Genomic DNA, 15,864 nt, shown 5'->3' with positions numbered 1-15,864 from the left:
ATAAAGGGAGATATTTACGTAATTTGAGAAAAACACGATGATGTGACTGAATGGTAAAAGGAAAACAGCCTCAGGAACATGAAGGGATGTTGGGGACCCTGGCAGAGCCAGAGAGTTCATGCTCCTTCCAAAAGGAACGTGGTCATGACCGACTACCACCATGGAGAAAAATGAACCCAGTGCTGTCTTATTTTTCAAAGAAGAGCTGAAGATCTGAATATGTAAAATATTCCCATTTTAGAATACATTATTTATCTCTTTTAAATATACTTCTGAGGAATTTCAAGACATCACATCAGTTATGTATCTTTGTTTGGATTCCTCCAGAAACTGAGTCTGAGATGAGCATTTGAAGGTAAGGGGTACATTAGGGAAGTGACCCCAGGAAACACTTGTTGGGGAGTAGAGGTTGTGGGGGGACCAGCACCAGGCGTGTGTATTTCCAGATAAATGCTGCAGCCCTCATAGGTGCTGTCCCACCATGGATTGCTCAGAGATAGTGTGGGTTGGTGTTTTCTGGTGTCTATGTGAAGAATTCATTTCTCTTGTCAAACTGTAAAATATAAGGACTAAGAGAAGCCAAGCATGGTGGCGCTCAACTATAAGCTCAGCTTACTTGGGAGACTGAGGCAGGAGGATTACAAGTTTGAGGTCAGCCTCAGCAATTTGACAAGATCCCGTCTCAAAATTTAAAATATAAAAAGGTTTGGGGTGTAGCTTGGTGGTAAAGTGCCCATAGATTCGATATTCAGCATCAAAATAAATGAATAAATAAATACTAAAAAATAAAGCCACGAGAAGCCCGTGAGAAAACATAAGCCTCATTCTTAAGTTATCATTAGCTTCAATTGGGCGTAAATTGATATGCCAAGTTGCTGTCAGTTTCCAAAGGTTGAACTCAATTGCAGGACTTAGCTCATCACAGGCCGGTAGCAAACAGCTCAGAAAACCAGACGACATAGGTGCTGGGACCATGTTCAGAGCATTAGGACTGTGCAGAATGCAGTTCAGGGTCATCCCATCCACAGGGAGAGAGATCAGGGGTGTCTCCTCACCCCTGTCTACCTGAAATGTATTAGGAGCTGCTTCCAGGGTCCTTAGCCCTCTGGGGGTCTCGGTGTCCCCCGCAGCTATGCAGGCCACATGTTCTGCACCAAACACTGCCCCACAGTGGACCGCAGCATGGATACTGTAGGAAGCCTTCGGTGTAGACCTCAGTGCTACGGGAATGTGCCACGTGGCCTCATCTTTCCTCAGTGTGGCCCGGTCCAGCAGCATCAGCACATTTGATTTCTTTCTTTCCACCGCCTTAGAATGAACTCACTTTCATGAGAATTGTATTCTTTAAATAAATATGAAGTTTAAGCTCTCTATTTCCTCTCCCTAAATCATACCCCTAAGTCCAACGCATAAAAACCACTTCAAAATCTGCCCCTGAAGATGTGTTCTCGGTCGTGTTACTAGGGTCCCTCCTCTGTTCGATATCAATAGTGGCAGAGGATAAACTCTGCTCTACAGGGTGACACCTTCTTTACTAATAGACCATTAAGCTGTCTGAGACCGAGTTCCCACCGATTAAACAGGAAATGCCATCTGTAGTGTCTGGTATCCGTCCAGGGTCTGCACAGGACAGGTCCAGACAAAGAATAAAAGGCCTTTCATTCGTACCCTGTTTCTTTAGTCTTCAAGGTGCTTTTATATAAATAATTGAAAGAGGGCCTGGCCATAACTCTGTGGGATAGACCAAATCGAAGGTGGGAGGTCACCCCTGCAGACTAGGGCACAGAAATGGGACAGCAAAGGGACTTATGGGGACTATGTTTGCTGAGGGTGAGTCCCACACCCCTGTCCAGTGCCCTTTCCTCCCTTTAGCCAAAACCAGCCCTCATGTGAGTCTGCTTGGACGCAGCAGCCCCGGCACCCCTGAAGCCCAGGAGTTTCCAGTGAGCTCTCTGCTCCCCCCGAACAAGAAGTTGCTGCTCCAGAGTGACAGCATGTGACAACTCCACCCTTTGTTGAGCAGCACAGGCCCCGACCTCACCCCCAGGTTGCCAGGGTTCAGTCCATCCATACTTGGTTGTCACCGATGAGTCTGACAGAGACAGAAGGGTTTAATTAAAGACATAATTGGTCCTACGAATGGAAACCCAACAGAAGTGCGATGGATGGGCTCTGTGGCTTGTAGACATGCGTCAACTCTCGGGAAACAGCCCCCTTCCTCAGAAGCTTGAACGGCCCATGTCGGTGCTCCTCTCCACCACAGTGGGTCTCACCTGCACTGCTTTTGCCTCACCCCTCCCCCAGGGACATTGGGATGTTTTTGGTTGTCTCACCCGAGGAGTCGGAGTGCTGCTGGATCTGTGGGTAGAAGTCAGGGATGAGGCCGAGCAGCTGACTGGCAGCACAGACCCCCCAAAGAGTCACGAGGCCCCGGCTGAGAAATGCGGTGGCCTGGATCACTGCACGGTGCCCATGAATCAAAATAAACAAAGTCACACCCCAGAAAAGTGGAAGAAGGGGGCATGCAAGCACAGGAGGCGAATGAGGCTGGGGTCTGGTTTCCAGGCCTTTGCAGGGGAAGGACGGCTCCTGCTGGGGTGCATCTGTCAGTGTCTTTACCTATCTGCTGCAACTAGACGACTGTTTTATTCGTCAATGGAAGTTTAAGCCCTCACCGTAGGCAAACTGCATTGAAATATGGATTTGGAGGGAGCAGGCCCCAGCCCCCTCCTGTTCCACTGGCTGCGGGGCCTAAGACAGCGTTGGCCTTTCTTGCCCTAATGGTTCAGTTCTGTTCGATCGTCTCTTATTGAGCGTCTACTGTTTTGGCCACGATAGGCCCCTGGTGGGTGGAAGAACTGGCAGACAAGATGTGGGGTGAAAGGACGTAGGAGGAGGGTGCTGGAGAATGGGTCTCTGAGCGGGAGCTGCGGAGGAAGAAGGGCTAGCGGGCCAGCCAGGTGTTTCTCCAGGGCCCCACTTCTCTGAAGCCCAGAGGTCTCCAGGAACGAATCCTTTCCCTTTTCTTCTTCTCATGCCTTCTCCTTCCACCTGCTTCCAGAAACACTGGTGCCAAGAAGAAAACTAAAGACTTCAGGGTGCTGGCTCCCCAGAGCCCGACGCCAGGTTTTCTAGATTCTTAATTGGAGAAATAAAGGCAATCCTGCCTGCCTCCTGCCTTCTGTGTAAATGAATACATTTCAGCAAACTATTTGAAGACGCCCCTGAAGATACAATTGTTCCGGCTGAAATGGACCGTCATAGGCTCACCGCGTGGAGCACATCTCATTTACTCTAATCGAATTTTCACACACTAACTTGATTAGCGTGAAAATGGAGGCCAGGTGTCCAGCAAGGGAAGCATAATGATGTTAATGATATTTACTGTGTCCAGATCGTCTCCCTTGATCTGGGGCTTGGGAAGAAGCCTGGGTGGTTGGTTATCAGATAAACCTGCAATGAGAGTGTGGACCCCTCAGTGATCAGGTGTCCTGAGACCGAGAGAAGGTCTCCTGAGAGTCCACCAGAAGATTCCCCAACACTAGGCAGAATGGGTGCCTCCTGCTTCCTAGCCCTTGTGGCTGGAGTCACTCTCACTCCACTTTCCAGCGATCAGGTGGGATGGGTTTTGGGTCCTGAAGCAATGACTTGGCTGCAGTTGGTTCCTTCACATTGTTAAGGGAATAACACTTGCATTTCAGTGTGGTGCTTAATCTCAGGGGACCATACAAGAAGGGAAGCTCCATCTGGAGGGACTCCCTTCAGCCAGACGTGCACACCAGGGTGGCCTCATCCAGGAAAGGGCTTCATCCAGAGACAGTGACACAGGAAATTGCAATTTCTCCCCTTTCAAATGATCCATTATCTGCAACATCTTAATAACACAAACAAGGGGCCAGAAATTTGAGCCTGGTAATTAAACAGAAAAGGAGCAACTTAGCTCAACGGTGTGCTGCAGTAATAGATTTTGACATATAATGACACATGAATGAAGGGAATGGGTGTTAGGGGTGACAAGGCAGATTGGACATTGGACAGCCGGCCCTGAGCTTGTCTTCCCCACAGCTGCAGAAGGGGTCGTGTTCAAGTAGGATGGCTTTTGTTGGCGAGGGCCTCTGCTGGGGCCTGTGACAGCCGGCCCAGGCAATCTCATTTATCCAGACTGTAAAATAATTAAATGAAAATGAAATGTCTGTGTATTTCCATTTCTTTTAATACTGGCAAATGTGAAATTTCCTGAAAGGCTTGCCTGGAAAAAGAAGTGAGTCTCAGCTTCTAAATCGATGGGGTGGGGAAGTTCTTGAGACGCTCCTATATGAATTGGGGTCCTGAGAAGTACAGGAAGGTGGAACTGGAAAGAAAAGAAAAGCCACCACCTCAGCCCATTTTTCTTGCTATACTTACCTTCTGCCCAGTTATGCAACCCTTGGGACCTGGCCCCAGGTGGAGGAGGGCTGTTTTAGAAAGAGGATGATACATGTTTGGTTTATCCAAATAGCAGGCTTTGTCAGATACCTGGGGGTGTCTGAGCTGTCATCTCCCTGCTGGATTCCAGCTCCTTACCTGTCGAGGCCTCCCCGCAGTCTGTCACAGGGCCTCTCTGCTGTGCCTCCTGTGTCTGTAGCCTCCTGTGTTATGGGCCTCTGGCTGTCAAGCTTGCTCTTGTTTTTTTCTTTTCTCATCAGAGATAACCACACAAACAATTTCATTTGTCTTTTATGCAGAGAGAGAAATAGGCTTAACATCCTCAAACACCTGTATGTGGTTATCTCAGTGTTCTTTATCTCTGAGTCTGGAGAATTTTCCACTGAATTTTTGATGTCTCTTGGTATCAGCCACCATGCCCCAATGGCTCTTCCTCCTGCCTCCCCTCCATTCCCACCCACCTGGAGCCCTGTGCCTTCCAGTGGGTGGCCAGTCTTCCTATCTCTGTCCCCACCCCAACTGTCTAGCCAGCTCCTTGCTTCCTTCCAGAGTTGAAAAATACTTTTTCTTCTAATTTTCCAAGCCCTGAGTTCTAGCCTTGCTGGTTAAAGTCTAGGCCACCAGCACACAGCCTGCGTCAGGTGGCAAACACAAACAGGAGCAGAGCTGGGGCACCTGGCTTGGCCACCCTTTGCAGCCCAGGGTCTGCTGTGCCACATGCAGGCAGTTTGCTCAGCTTCCCCTGCATGGGGCAGAGGACAGTGGCACTGCAGTGGGCACTTCAGATAGATGCTCTGGAAATAGAAGTCTCCTCTGGCTTCTTCCCATCAAGTGAGGATGGACATGAGTCTTGTAAATGCAGTCCTGGTGGAATGTTGCTTATCATGGTCCACTGGGCCAATAGACAGTCCCCAAAGGGTCACTGTCCTGGTTCTAGTCATATATTTTGGTTGATAGTGGTGCCATCCCATATCATCCAGGTAAGAGGCATCGTAGTGGCAATGGTCAAGAGACCACTCTGAAGTTTCATCCTCTCTGGGACAGATGTTGCTTCCTACCAGGAGGTGGTACTAGTGATCCCCTTCAGGATCTAAGAGATCAGGGATGAGAGTTCCCACCATATCACTTTGTGGCTCATCATTCTGGCACCTGTGGAAATGGAGATGAGTGGACAGTACCCTGAGCTTGCCCAGGCAGTATAGTAGTCCAGAGTCTGATTCTAGGCTAGGTGTGTCCCTCTTGCTAGACCAGATTAATATGGCAGGCAGCCACTGGTGGGGCACATGCATTCTTCCCCAAAGGAAACAGAAACCATTTGCCTTGACATGCAATGGACAATAATGTACATTTGAGGCTTCCCCCCAGAGTTGGTCACATCTTTAACCTCTGTCCTGACACTGTCAGGACCATCCAGACACATGCAGAGTCTCACAATGGTGCATTGCATTGATCATGCCAACAGAACAAGAGCAGGTTGACCGCTGGAGGCCTGGGACCTGGCCACATGCTGCAGAAGTTTGAGGGGAGCACAGTTGATTCAGGGACCATTATCCTCTTAAAACTCTGGGGTCTGGTGGTCAGAGGCATGCCAAGCCACTCTCTGCAGAAGTCATGGAGAACATCTGTCCCCAGCTGGCAAAAAAAAAAAAAAAAATAGCTCCTGGTGTGTCCTGGTAGGGATAGAATGGCCAACCTAGGGCACCACATTACTGTAGGCTGTTCCTGTCCATCAGAGGTGCACCTTGACCTCATCAAGTCATGAGCTGCGTGGAATCCCAACAGTCTTTCCTTCCTTCCTTTCGTTCCCTCCTTCCCTTCCTCTTCCCTTCTTCCTTTTCTGGGTCTTCTGTTGGTCACAGTGGAAAAGTCTCATTCCCAGAGTTCTGAAACCTCATGCCTTGGTGCAGAGTGATTGCACGGTTACACTGAAGTAAGTGGTAGATTCCACAGAATTGATGGGGTCCTGGTGACGTAATTTTTAAAATACACTTTTTATTTTTAAATAGGCTCTTCCAAATTTTTGGTTTGGGGTGGTTATTCTGGAAAAAAACATTCACTTTTGAGAGGAAATCATTTGCCCATGTTTGCGTGTGTGTGTGTGTGTGTGCATGCATGTGCTCACTCATGTGTCTGTGATGTGAAGACACTTTTCAGGCCCAGGGAACCCTGGACTTGGAAAAGTAACCAGAGACGTGATTTTTCTCTGCCTTTCAAGAGACCTTTTGTCTATCGAATGCAAACTCGTTCGGTGGGTCAGTGTGTCTCTCCTCCAAGAAGAACCACGTGATGTGGAGGCCCCGGGACTCTTTCCCTCGCCCAACAGTCAAATCAGATTTACAAGTCAGGGGCTATTAGAAGTGAATTCATGAACTCGCTAAATATAGGTGGGACAAAAGTGCTCGTGAAAGGAATGAGGTGGCTTCTTATTCCCGCCAGGAAATGTGACCAGCAAGTGCTCTGGTCAATCTTCCTTCCCTCTCAGCTCCAAGGATTCCGAACAGGCCTCAAGCTCAGTTTCTGAGGAGAAGCCTCACTCCGCCTCTGCTCACCCCTGCCACCTAGGCACATCATTCCTCGCTGTCAAGGGCTCAGAGGGAAAAGCCCCCCGTCTTTCTGCCCTGGAATGGGGTTTTAATTGCCTTCTGTCACCAGTCTGAACGTTCGAGCAGGTAAGTGCCACATGAAAACCGCTGTGGTTTGTCTTTTGAATCCTTTCCATTTGGCTCTGCTATGATTTCACCAGCTCTATCAGACTCAGCTCTAGAAACTTCTCAGAGAAAAAAAAAAAAAAATATATATATATATATATATATATATATATATATATATATATATATATATCTCCAGCTTTTCACTGTTGATCTTCTTGTAAACCAGCCTGGCTTGGCCTGCTTTGATTTCAGAGGAGGTCTGTGGGGATGGAAAAAAAAGTATCTACTTTTGCTCACCCCTCTTTTCAAACCCTGGATTTGAAGGTTACATGATAGAAAAAAAAAAAGTATTTTAAACACACACAGATTGGTACCAAACCTTTTCCACATTAAACTGTGCTTTTAAAGTTCTGCTTGCAAATAAATGCTCAAAAAGCAGGCCCTGGACTGAAGGACTGTTATGACAAGCCTGTGGACGTCCCTGGTTTAGAACAAAAGCTTCAAGATGTACCCCCAGGGGAAGAAAGGGCCTCTGGAGCCACAGTTTATCCAATACATTGGATCCAGATTTCATGAGCCACAAAAATGTCATCCCTGAGACCATGTGCAGAAGCATGTTTTCTTCAGAGTGTCTAAAGTGGAGATTTAAGTATACAATGAAGACAATTAGATGAAATTTGGAAAATGTCAAACCCAGGAGACCTAAGGCAGCTTCAGTCTGGGGCTGGCTCCTGGAGGGAATTCAAGCTCACGAGCAGAGCGGGGAGTTCCTAAAGGGACCACCACTGCCCAGGACCAGGGCGGTCCAGAAATTTGAGTCGATTAAGTAAGGATGGACTGGACTATTTTTAAAAATCTAATCTTAACATACCAAGGTGATAGCAGCAGTCCAGGCCTATCAGCTTTTGTGTGCTTCTGTGTGAGCAGGAGCAAGAGGCACATTCTGCCTGCCTTCTGTGACACTCCTAATACAGCCCCTTCTCTGAGCCACCTCGGTGCTGAGACCCAAGTGAAGGGCTGGTGGGCCTGAGGTTGCCCAGAACTCAGGGTCCCTGGGCACAGAGCCAGAGTGGGTATTTGTGTGTGTGCAGCTTCAAGGCAGAAAACTCCCAGAAGACAAACACAGGCTGAGGAGTGAGCAGGCTGGGAGGACCCACAGGGGACTTGAACCTGAGCCCCTTCCTTGACTCCTCTTCACCAGGAACCCAGCGGTGGGAGCCCACCCCACCTGTCATGTGTCCATCCCTTTACTCTGTGTCCCACAGAGTGTTATCCTGGTGAGGAGGGCCTCCTCCCAGTCGCCCCCAGCCAGGGTGGCTCCCATCCGCCATTGGAATCTCCTTCCTCCTTTGTTCTTTTGAGGGGATGGGAGCTATTACCAATGGAACCCAGGGGTGCTCTACCACGGAGCTATGTCCCTAGCCATTTTTGGTTTTTATTTTGAGATAGGGCCTTGCTAAGTTGCCAAGGCTGGCTTTGAACTTGTGTTCCTCCTGCTTCACTCTCCTGAATCACTGGCGTGCCACCGCATCAGGCTGGTCAATAGAATCATCCAAACAAGGGTGCATGAGTGACTGTCAGTCACTGGCATCTGACAGGTAGTGGGGCTTCGGGGCACCCCCATTCCTCTGCACAGTTCTGGCATCTTTGCTCCCATGACTCCAAATGCGGCCAAAGGGTGACTTGAGAAGAGACAAACCCAAGAAGCTTGGATGAGGAAAGGGCATCAACTCTCAAGTCAGTTCTGTTTGATCCTTCCAGTATTTGTTGAGGTCCCTCAAATAGCCACTGATGTCTCTGCTCCAGGAAGATATGAAGCCATCTGGCTTTGTCTCCAGTTAGCTATGTTGTGACAAATGACAGCTCAAAGGTTTTGGCCAGCGCGGAACATGGTGCAAAGTGGCCTCATTAGCAAAGTGTAACGCCGCGTGTGCGGAAGCAATCCATCTCAAAGGCGCCGCATTAATTAGAAATACCTTAACTTCACACAAGGCTGTGGGGGGGGGGGGCTCTGCCATCTGGATACCGGAAAGAGATGTTTCAATTGCCCAGTTCACCACCATGCTTTGCAAAACTTTGGTATTTAAGTGTCCCTACCCAACAGAGGCCCATAAACCTTAGCCTGGTGCAAACTTCTCCACCAAAGTTCCTATATAAAACTTCTGCGCTGTGCGAGCCGCACTTCTCTAGGGAGACCAAGTGTGCCTTCCATGTAGCCAGGAAGTGTGGGAGATTAGGGAGAATTCTTTTCTTGCCAGACCAGAAGGAAAGGCGATGTTCTGAAGAGCTGGTCCTGTCCTAGGGGCCATGGAGGTGTGGGTCTGTGCCTGACCACCTGAGAGTCTCAGCTTCACCCATCTGGCTTCCATGCCTCAGGTGTCTCCACAGGACAATGACAGGAGAGGCAGGTGGGATGGTGTGTGCCTGTGTGTGAAACGCTGGACTTGGGTCTGGGTTGCCCCCACTTTCTAGGCCAGCAGCGCGGCCACACAGGGAGCAGTGTTGGAAAGGTGTGCAAGGTTGGGTGTGAATGGGGTGGGGCAGTTCAGGTGATCCCAGATTCAATGTCCCAGCTCTGTCGGTTATTGGCTGTGGATTTGGGGTCATCCCCATCACCTCTAAGCCTGTATTTCCTCATTTGTAAAATGGGAAAAATAATAGCAAGCTTCTAGTACTCACGTGCGAGTGCAGTCCGGGGTATAGAGGCCCCTCTTGGCCAGCGCCAGCTATTATTAGTGTGCAGGGCAATATCACTGGCCTTTGGTTCCCATGGGACTCAAAGGCAAGATCCTGGAAGGATGGGTCTTCTTCCTGAGAGTTTATTTCACATATGTATTCTGGAACTTTCTCATCAGAGGGTGTTGACATTTCAGCTGCTGGCCTTGACCTCTGAGCAGAGCCCTCTGCAAAGCTGCGGGTGGGAGGACCCACCTGGGAATTGGGCTTGTCTGGACTCCTGCTTCGGGGAGCCCTGTGCTCCCTGGGGTCAGCCCAGCTTTCTTTATGGAAACGTGGCCTCTCCCTGGACTGGGCAGCTTAGAACAACACGGACTCCAAGAGAGCTTCTGTGTCTCTTTCCGGAAGGCCAGGAGGCTAAGAATGTAAGAGTATAGGTCAGTGGGTGACCTCAGAGCTCAAAATTCCTGTGGATTCTGATTGCTCTGCTGATAAGATGTAAAGAACATAAAAAAAGGTTCCTAGAGATAAGGGTTAAAGGAGATTCCCACGCCAAATCTCTCTCAAATGCTGAGAGAAAGATTCAGAAGATGATACCATATGATTCATAAGATGATAAAATAACCTTGCCTTTTCTCCTCCTGGGGTTATGTTTCTTCCATCTTTTGATCCCAGTGCTACCTCCATTCTCAGCTAACATATGTTTGCATGGGTTTAATTAGGATGAAACGTTCATGATTCACCACACTTTTTGGCAAATGAAGAAAACAAGCACAGAAATTACGGCAGGGAGCCATGTTTGCCTGTGGGTCTCCATCACCTGGGGCTTATGGCCAGTCTGTGCCCCTGGGCTTTTGCTGGAAAGAGCAGAGCAGGGGTGTCCCCCAGGAGTGGGATGCTCTGGGAGTGAGCAGCATGGCCCTCGGCCCCACAGCCTGGGCTCTGAACCACCGACCTAACACATTCTTCTTTTGCAGGCAGGCAAAGGCAGGGACACACTTTGGGACATCCCTCTGATGCACCAAACAACTAAATCCAGCTGTGGCTCTTGTGGCCCAGATATTCTGTAGAAATGTGGTACAGCGAGTACTATAGGTGGAGTTTTTCAAGGCTGCTATAATTGGAGAAGATGATGGATAGTGAGCTTCTGAACGTAGCTGGCATGGGTGGTATGCAGCTTCCATAATAACCAATTGAGTAGCAGCTCCAGCTCCAGCAGATGGCAGGGCCAGGGCCTTGGAGCACCAACCCAAGCCTGCTCAGAAGAGGGACTGCCCTCTCTAAACATGGGGAGGCCGGGTGAGGTGGCCTTTTATGCCATTGCTTTCCCAACCAGACCATTTTTCCCCCCTGGGAGGCAGAAATTTCGTAGAGGGCTCTGCAGTTGCAGAAGCATATTAGTATGTCACTGTTCTCAAAAAATGGGCAGTTGCCCTTTTGGTGGAGGCGGAGGGAGCCCATGCTGGGTTCTTCTTACTACTCACTTCTGACTTTGGAGTGGGCCTGGCTATGAATCTGCCCCTGCCACAGGCAACAGTGTCCAGGCATCTGGGTGAGACCTCCGAGGGCCGAACGAAGGCTTGGAATTTTTCGGCCTGCTCTTGAGCACCTCCATACCAGGGAAAATGCTCATGGCAGAGGCAGCTCAGGAGCAGAGAAAAAATGCTGGCTGGCGGGGAGGCCTCTGGCGTGAACAAGCTCATCTAGGAATAAATACAGCTCAGGCACCAAATGTGCCTGAGGAACGCAGTCCAGGGTCCCGAGCGTTTGAGATGGGCAAAGCGCTGGGGAGCACGGGGGCCACTCTATGCCTGACCCAAAGAAGGGAGAGTCTGTTGGAGACAGGACCACACGCATCCCCTGGCTCCAGCAGCCTAGTCTTGAGGTTCACAAGGTCTTTCCCCCTCCATCCCTTCCTCCCTCTCTTCATCCCTTCCTCCCTCCCTTCTTCCCCTCTTTTCCTTCTTCCTCCCTTCCTTCCTTCTCCTTCCCTCCCGCCTTCTCCCGGGTCTCCTTCCTCTTTCACCTGGAATGCTTAAGTTTGTTGTTTATATGTGGAAATCAACCGGCTAATTGTCAGTGTCTCTCTGTGCTTTGTGAAGAGTCGTGTCTCACCTGAGCTAGATGCTTACTCACAGGAGATAAAAAGATATACAGAAAGCCGCAGAAGCATTTGGAGGATGATCAGGCTGTGGCATTGCCTGTTAGGAACTCTAATTTGAAATCATTTCCCAAAGTTCCTGCGTTCTTAGCTTCACGCTGCTGCCCGCCCTACCCCAGCTGCCCGCACCACATGCAGCCCAGGCGGATGTTTTCAAAAGCTCCCCCGGCTCCCCAGGAGCCTCAATTACTTTCTCCAGAGCAAGGAAGGTAGAGAAAAGGCACCAAGACATTCTGGGGAAATTTTAATTAGGTACAAAAAGGCAAATGTGTATCTAGGATTTTTTTTTCAAAAACTAAGATGAAGACGCTTCCCCAGACTACCTGTTGCTGTTCCCGCAGAGGCGGGTGGTCCAGGGCCATGTACCTGAGCCTGTGCAGCCAGGTGCTGTTCTGCTCAAGCCAAAAACACACTCAAAAATTTTTCACCACCAAATGGAAAGAAAAATGGTTTTTTTTTTCATGTCATGTTCCTGTGCTTTTTTTCCCCCCCCCACTACTAATTACACTATTTCAGGAAAATAATTGGAATTGGCTAGGAGAAATTAAGAATAGAAACTTGCAAATTATATAAGCTAATGAATCTAACTTTTGGTAATGAACCTAGTTGATACTTAGCACGCATCGCTGGACCCGGCATTAAGCAGAGGAGTCCTCCTGATTCACTTAATTCAACTGAACAATTCTTAATAATTCATAATTAAGTCTGACTCAGAAATGAGAGTCTCCATGGCAATATTGATTTATTTTCTTTTTGTGTCTCTGCCAAATATGGAGAATGACAAGTCTGAATCAGGAAGGTGAGTGGGCCCGGAAGATCACAGAACACGGGGGCAACATGAGGCCTGACCACAGCCTTCCTCTCTGGTCCCCAAAAAGACGAACTTTTAAGTGAACGAAACCGAGTTCAGGTCTTCTGCTGTGGTTAGCTTTGAGCTTGAGATAGCAAGGAGGAACCCACCTCCTGCCCCCAGAGAAGTGGAAGCCCTGAAGCCCGCGCTTGGAAGGGAGAGCAGGCGCCAGAGTCTGGAGACCCTTGCCCCGGGCCTCTTTAGCTGGCCTTCCATATGCAAGACCACCAAAGTCTGCACAAGGAAGAGGAGTCGAGCGAGGATGTCTTGAAAGCCCTGTCTGCCCTTTGTCACCCTCTCACTGGGCCCTTTGATGGACCACCCTGCAGATGGAGGACGCCTGCGATTACTGCGACTTGAGAAACTCCAAATTGCCCTCCGGCTGTGACTGCGTGTTTTTGCCTGCTCCTCATAAAACCATAGCTGTGCTCCTGCTGATCCCTCCCCAGAGACTCGCCATCTGAACCCCGACCTCTGACACCGACGGAAATGAAGTCTACTCCAGGGCGCAGACCGCAAAGCAGAGCTGTTATTTTTAGAACGTATAGTAATGAAAACAGTGAGACTTATAATAAAAGTAATAGGCTCAATTAAAGTCTCTCTTTAGAGATATAAACAGGAGGCAAACAGTGCATAAGCATCGTATTTTAAATGTCCAATTAAGACTCTGCCTGGAAGGGGCTAGAAGAGGAGCCCAACATAGTCAGGCCCTCTCCAACACTCTCGCCTTGGTCCGTGGACTCCCATAGTGGGACTCGTGTTTCTTCCTCAGGCTCTGCCTGTGGCCGACCCCCAGCCTTCCAGCCAGTTGGGCAGCTGCATGGTATTGATGAGCCTCTGATGCGCATTGAGTGGCTTACCAAAGGCTGTTTTAAATGGCTTAAAAATCATCCAAGGCCCGCAGTAGCTTGCAGATGAAATCTCTGAGGTGTCAGACAGACAGATGGGTGGACAGAGAGCTCCCTCCATGTGGGTGCTGCAGATGGGAAGTTGGGAGGAGCATACACGCTGACCATCCCCCACCACCACCTAGATGGGCCTCCATGAGACCTGAGTGCTGAGTGGGTGTGACTGGGTGTCACAACAGGAGTGAAGAGGCAGTCAGGCTGGCGTGAACTTGCAGTGTCCCAACTATTTGGGCAATCTCTCAGTGACCTTCCCTTCTTTTAGCTACAAAACAATGATCACCTCTGTTCTATCTGGTTTGAAGATTATGGGGGAATTCAAAGGACTTGGGAAAATCCTTTGGAAAAGCCAAGGGAAAATGTAAGGCCACTGCAAATGAGAGTGATGGCTCTATTTTGAACTAGCCGTGTGACTTTAAACAAGTTACTTAGCCTTTCTGTGCTTTGAATGTCTTCGAAAATGAGGATGATAGATCTATCTCATAGGATTGTAGTGAGCAAAGTAAGTGAGCTAATATGAGGTTCTTAGGATGATGCCCAGCACATCCTGAGTGGTATGCAGTGGTCTCTCGACAATCCTAGCAATGCCGATATTTTATTGAAAAGAAAATCAAAAGACCAGATGTCTTCTTTCTAAGAGGTCAGCCTACCTAGGCAGAAAAAGGAACATGGGGCATGGCTCCACTTCTATGCATGATGTCATGGGACCTTTCAGAACTTCCTGGAGGGCCCCCGAAAGACTCCTAAAGGACAAGACCATTAACAATCGTGTCAATGGAAAACAATTGTGCCAATGGGCTCGTTTTAAAGACAACATGATACAAACATTGAAACAGTGAGATCTTACATTCAAAGAGGGGATGTTCGATGCATGAACGTTCATGCGATAAGAAAACAGCAAAGAAGCCTTATTCTTTAGAAACCTCACTTGCTTGTTGAGTTTTCACCGTGTGAAGCACTGGGAAGTCCTTGTGAAGCACTGGGAAGTCCTTGAGCAGAGACACCCTAGACTTCCACAGAGCACCCAGCTTACAGGGGCTGGTGATGGTAAAGCCACATATTCCTTGGATCAAGGGAGGCATCAGAGGAGGTGCTGATGGACTCTCTTGGCTGTAGGGAACCAGTGACAGGCAAGACTCGGAGATGGGAGAGGACCTTTGATTGAAGGGGAAGGAGTCAGGCCCCCTGGGAGAACAAGAAACATGGTTTGGAGCAAGTTTGAGCTGCCCTGACACTGGTATGCTGGGCACGCTCACGAGGAGCCTTGCACACCATGCTTGGAGTGTGGCCTCCCTCCAGGAGTGCTGCACAGTGGATGGAGGTACAAGTTCCTCTCCATTCACCTCGGGCCGGCCATGGGAAGATCCAACTCCAAGGATGGGACCCCAGCCCTGAGCAGGTTGCCTTTGGCCCAGGTGAGGTTCTCTGACCTGCAACACTCACCCAAATGCATCCCTTATTTTTTTGATGAGAGAAATGGAAGATCCTGAGTTCTTGGGGGTATTCTCCCTATCAACAGCATTCCTGAGATTCTCCAGTCTAGGGAAACCCAGGAACTGGCAGAAAAAGTGGAGAATCAGGCAGGAGATCTTTTCAATGGAGAAAGACCCAGGAAGGAAGAGAGGGAGCCCCTTCCTCTGTCCTCTGGGTTGAAGAAAGTCTGATGGTTCCCCCAGGAGATGAGATAACAGGATGGATCATCTGGATGATGAAGACACATCCCAGGACTGTCACCTCATTGTCCTGGGGAGCCTGGCTGCCCGAGGCGAACACAGTACTCTCCTGTTCACAGTAAATACATTAATCAACAGAGGAGCACTGAAGGGGGTGCATGGGTTCCTCATTAATATGTGTTATCTACAATACAGAAGCAACAGGGAAAGAGCTTACGTGCACATCTTGGCACCCCCAGGCTGTCCTAAGCCTCCCACATTCACAGGCAGCCCTGGGAAGCACCCACTCTTGCAGGTTCTGTTTCTGCTTTAATTTTAAGAAGCTATCGATAGCCTGGCGCAAAGATCCCTGTTTTTCTATTCAAGCAGCTTTCTTGAAGTTCAGAAAAATAGAAAATATTCCCCTGGGCGTAAAGAACACACATTTCAAGAATGAGTAACCTGGCAGAGTGAAATTTAAAAGTTGGCAAAAGATAACACAGTTGTCAGGCACAAGGGCTTTATTATCAGAGTTCTTAAAACT

General features: G+C 49.0%; 1 long non-coding RNA gene across 2 annotated transcripts; it reads right to left on the bottom strand.

Annotated features, from left to right (window-relative positions):
- Nucleotides 1-805: 805 nt before the first annotated feature.
- LOC144378146 (uncharacterized) lies at nt 806-4,778 on the bottom strand. 2 transcript variants are annotated; one of them, XR_013439737.1, is made up of 2 exons: nt 4,564-4,778; nt 806-4,351 (listed from the first exon to the last, which is right to left on the bottom strand). It is a non-coding gene; the product is annotated as an uncharacterized LOC144378146 (long non-coding RNA). The 2 variants fall into 2 exon arrangements; XR_013439736.1 differs by having other exon boundaries at nt 806-3,909.
- Between the last annotated feature and the right edge of the window lie 11,086 nt (nt 4,779-15,864).

The sequence above is a fragment of the Ictidomys tridecemlineatus genome, chromosome 5 (assembly GCF_052094955.1).
Source record: "Ictidomys tridecemlineatus isolate mIctTri1 chromosome 5, mIctTri1.hap1, whole genome shotgun sequence".
In the NCBI taxonomy this organism is placed as follows: domain Eukaryota; kingdom Metazoa; phylum Chordata; class Mammalia; order Rodentia; family Sciuridae; genus Ictidomys; species Ictidomys tridecemlineatus.
Note: the sequence above shows the minus strand (reverse complement) of the source record. Positions and strands in the feature narration are given on the sequence as shown.